General features: G+C 46.5%; 1 pseudogene; it reads left to right on the top strand.

The window, feature by feature from the left end:
• Nucleotides 1–4,540: 4,540 nt before the first annotated feature.
• Nucleotides 4,541–4,982, top strand: LOC147678607 (large ribosomal subunit protein P2 pseudogene; annotated as a pseudogene).
• Nucleotides 4,983–5,252: the final 270 nt, after the last annotated feature.

The raw sequence follows: 5,252 nt of genomic DNA on the forward strand, positions 1-5,252 counted from the left end.
ACATGAACAACCCCATTTTGATGCTGCTGAAAGCTTTACTTAAGTTCAGATCTAAATCCTCTTTTTCTCAGCCTGTAAATGTATGTATGTATGTATGTATTTGAGCTTATATAGCGCACAGCTACCCACAAAGGGTTTCCCGGCGCTTGCTTAGGGAACCCGTCCTGGTATTCCCCTGTGAGATAACCCCGGCAGGGTATCCACAAGGTGAAAGCCAGGCATCCCGCCGCGAGGGGCCGTTGTGGAGATTAAGCAAGCCTAAACATCGTAGGCAGTCTCTTTATCACTACCTTTAACTAAGCTCTCACTTCCATACCTGATAGATACTTTCTCTCATGCTTAGTCCTCATGCTCTCTTCACCAACGCAACTCAATTTCCCTCTGCGCTATTCTTGTTGAAGTTATCTCCATCCAAATCTCAATGTGGTCTCTTTTCCTTCTGCAGATATTTCTCCCTGCGGTGCTCCCTCCATCCTACCACAGCTACGCCTTGTCATCGTCCATCCGTTCTTGTAGGTTATGGCTTTGGTGTCTCAATAACCTGCTAAAGTACATTCCACTCTCCTCAGAGGATACTTCTTCACCCTTTCCCCAAGCACCTCTCTGGTGTCCTCCATTATACCCATTTAATTAACCTGATTTTCTCTCTGGTAGTTTTTCCTCACTCCGTAACACTTGCTTGCATCTTTCTCAAACACCCTTAATACATCTGCAGACCCTTTTGCACGCAGGTACCTACTATGTCACACAATAGTAGCCAGTCTTGGCTTCTTAGCTATAGCACTTCCCATGCAGGGATTTTTAAGCTAGCAATTAACTATAGTCAAAGTAAAACTACAAGTCCCATAATACAGCATGCTATAAGCTAAAAACTCTATAACTGGCTGACGGTGCCACACATTTCATGGGGCTACTTGACATCATAAATCTTAAGCATAACCAGAGGAGAAGTGTCACCCCACAGGAAAAATAAAATGATAATAACTCCACGTTATTATTATTTTATTTTTCAGAAGGCTCTGAAGGTGCAGGGATGGTTGCCCACAAAGCAGGGGAGGAGTGGTGAGCACTTTCTAGGTGCTCATGATGGTCTGGCTGGCTGTCTCGGGCCGCCCAAACAGTCATGCACACTTAGCATGTTCTCCACCAGGCTGTAATGCACAGCCTTGGTGAAGAACATGCACAGGCTCCCACTGCCTGTGTGAGCGCCAAACCACAGTGCTCAGACCAATCATGGTGCTGCTGTCATGGTGACAGCAGAGTCATGATTGGCTAGGGGAGTCTGCTTCCTGCTGGATCGGAGAGGACAATAGACATCCTGTCACGGAGAGGTGTGACCACCTCCCAGACAGGATTTAATGTATTGCGGCTGGGTGAATGCATTTCCAAAGTGCCTGAAAGTCTGCATCTGGGGCACAATTGGTGTCCCTGTGCATAGTCCAGCTCAAACCAGTCCTGGGATCCTTTGTCTCCTGCTCTGGCGCGTAACTGGACAAAGGACATGGCAGTATCCTCCCCACTGTTCTCCCCATAATCTGTCCAACCCTCTCCCGTGGGTAGAAAAGAGCTTACCTGTTTGTAGGACCCTAGATTTGACGTGGACAAGATTCTGAACAAGAAACCACTGACTTTTGACTGTTTGGACACTCTGGACTTCGATTGGGCCCCACTTCGTCACCCTCTCCTTCCATAGCATCGTCTGTGCCCGTGCACCATACAGGCCCCATGCAGGACCTGTGGAGCATCAAGGACAATTGACATATCCCTTGGGGTGAAGGAGTCACTACCCTGCATTCGCAGGCACCGCAGCGCAACTGACCGGTCTGCTGATCCTGAGCTCCTGCGCATTCTGAAGGCTCCAGCAACACAGGAGGTGGGTTACTACGTTCCTTGAGGTCGAGCTGCCCTCTCACCAAGTCTGAGGCCAGTATCCCTCATGATGACCGCATTAACCGAACTCCAGTCCACTGTGTACTCTTGCAAGTGCATATGCTTGTTGGCGTACCCCAACTACGTGCATTGGGCAATCGACAAGCCCAACCTCTGCGCACATTTCATACAAAGAACTTCGGCCTCCTCACACTCTGTTCCCTGCAAGCTGTGACTTTGTGAAACTGTTATAGGTCCCCTCGCAACTCCTGTGCCTTCGTCCTGTGGGTCCATTTGAGGGACAACGCTGCTTTTATTGGGCTCCCCTGGTTGCTCCAGGCCTGCCCTAACTCCCCTTGCTGTGGTGAGTCTCCTGGTCCTTGCTGGGCCAGACCGTAACCATACTCGACCTTCTTCGTGGGTTGCCGCTGCCAAGGCTTGTTGGGGCTCCCGACCCACACCGACCCCTCAACACCCTTCATGGGACAGCTCATATCTGGCTCCTGGTCATCCTCGGCGTCTCCTGGTCCGCCGTGACTGCAGACTCAATGTCCAGGGCTCGCATTTAAAGGTCCCGATTTTGGCGCGAACTGGGGGTAGGGTAAACATAGATGACGTTCACTGGGCCATCGGCTATTGGCGCGGACTGAGAATATGGTAGACATAGATGACGTTCACTGGGCCATCGGCTATTACTCACTACGACTGTTCTAAGATGGCGCTACACATCTGCGCTGCTGAGAAATTGATAGAAATAGATGACGGTACCTCGGCCATCAGATATTGCTGACTTCGACTGTTCTAAGATGGCGCTATTAATCGACGTTACATTATTGAAATTAAAAACATAGCAGTGGATCAACATTCCGATTTTAATTCACTATTTATACAAAGGCCTAAGGTAACTAAATAATTGCCCACTGGTGTGAAAATCTGGCAATATTCAAGTGTCGAGGTTTGTATCCATTATATATAAATATATGTTACATACCACAAGGGTCAATGGCTTCTGAAGTCAAATATGAATGATGACGCGCGTCGAGTTGTCTCACAATTGTATTTCAATGTCACTGAAGTAGATGAATGTATTGTTTTTTACCATGTACATGATTTTTAGGAACTGTATTGCATTATGATATGTGTTGTTGTTTTTAATGAACTGTATTTTTATCTGATCATATAGTTTGTCTTTCTATATGATTTGTATTTAACCCTTATTAAATATATTTTTGTATACAAGTTAATTTTTTCGCTTTTCCTTTGCACCCACTGATTTATGTTAATTGGTCTCTCAACCTTGCTGATGTCCTAGGTTTTTACCCACATAAAAGCAGTGCTAAGGCAGTTTTTAGAATAAATAATAAACTGCTACTGTCTAGTACGGGCTTGAAAAAGTGATCTACTTTCAATCCCCCTAGTCATCTTGTCCCAGTGCAAGTTCTAACTTTCAAGAAAGCGGTTTTGAATGATGTTGACGCTCTTACTACATCCTGTAAACGCTTTTACAACAATTTACCGGCCACTGAAAAGAAAGCGCTGCACTCACTAGCAACTGACCCAGCCATTACTAATAAACTGGCTGACAAAGGTGGGGCTACTGTTGTGATGGACACTTTGTCCTACCATACAGAATGTTTACGCCAGCTAAGCGATACTCGCTTTTATCAACCTCTCAGTACTGACCCCACTCAGCGTCTGAATCACGAGCTACATAGCCTAGTGGACGAGAAGCTTGATGGATGGGTTACGGCGAGTGGGGCAAGTCTTTTGGTGGCACAGCATCCTGTCATGCCGTGTTTTTATGTATTACCCAAGATACATAAAACACACCCACCTGGACGCCCTATTATCTCGGGCATAGGCTCTGTGTTGGAACCTTTGTCCACTTTTGTGGGCTTTTTTCTACGCCCAATGGTGATGAAATGCCAACCTACTTGAAAGATACTGCGGATGTCTTGAGGTTACTTACCGAGATTGAGTATAATAGCGATACAGACTTTATCGTTTAATTCAACGGCGAGTCATTGTATACTTGTATACCGCAAGACGAGACTGTTGACGTCATTGGATCGTTACTAGAGGAATGAGACTTGAACTCCATCACACCTGTGCATTTCATTATGGAGTGTGCCAGACTCGCCATGAAAGAAAACGTTTTCAAATTCGAAGACACTATCTTCCTCCAAACACCTGGTTCATCAATGGGGAGTGTCTTCGCTCCGAGTCTGGCCAATCTCTATGTACATGTCTTTGAGCAAGGTCACGTACTGACCACCATTAATCCTTACCGTGGGAGTATTGTCATCTGGAAAAGGTACATCGACGACTTTCTTGTGGTATGGAGAGGTGAAGTTGAAACCATTCTGGAATTCCATTCTTGGCTGAACTCCAGGAATTCTTTCCTCAGTTTCACCGTTGAATACAGTAAGAATAGTCTTCCATTCCTAGATTTGAATATCTTTCCCATTGATATTGGTTTACAAAGCGAACTATATAGGAAACCAATGGCACAGAACTCATTACTGATCTATAACAGTAACCATCCAAAATCACTTCATGATAACCTGCCATATGGTCAATTTCTTTGAGTCAGACACAACTGTTCTGCTCCAGATAAATTCATCGAACACGCAGGATTACTTTCCCGACAACTTAAGGAACGGAGATGCGCATGCTCTTTGAGAAACTTCGGTATGAGACGAGAGGAGTGTGCAGATCGTTTCGCGTCTGTTACAGACTTAAAAATGCGTTACGTGGCCGCTTACCTTCTTGCCGCCCTTGGTGGCAACAACAACCCCTCTGCCCAGGACATAAGGAAGATTCTTGACAGCGTAGGAATTGAAGTTGATTCTGAACATCTCCATAAGGTCATCACTGAACTGAACGGTAAAGATCTTGATGAAGTTGTCAATGCAGGCCTCTGGAAGTTAGTCTGTGATCCAGCCAGTGGCGCTGTTGCTGCACCTACTGCTAGTGCTGCGGCTGCTGGCAGAGCTGCAGCCCCACCCGAAAAGAAAGAGGAAGAGAAGAAGGAGGAATCCGAGGAGTCTGATAAAGACATGGGATTTGGTCTCTTCGATTAGACATACCTTTTTGATGAACATGTCTTGTTAAAAAAATATATTAAAAATAGTATAAATGGGGAGGAGCCAAGATGGCGAACGGGACGGACGTGTGAGCTCCCGGCTCCGCGAGTCGTCCGATCCTGCATTGAAATCCTGCCTTTAATCCTGTCCATACCGTGTCTAAACGGAGACACACAAGCACTGTCGTTACCGGCGTTCCTTTGAGACCTCTGCCGACTGTTTTTACGGTGAACTCGCACCGTTTGCCGACCTCCGATGCTGACCCGGGACCTGGAGCCGATCGCCGCCACTGGACGC

This window comes from Lissotriton vulgaris, chromosome 12, assembly GCF_964263255.1.
Source record: "Lissotriton vulgaris chromosome 12, aLisVul1.2, whole genome shotgun sequence".
In the NCBI taxonomy this organism is placed as follows: domain Eukaryota; kingdom Metazoa; phylum Chordata; class Amphibia; order Caudata; family Salamandridae; genus Lissotriton; species Lissotriton vulgaris.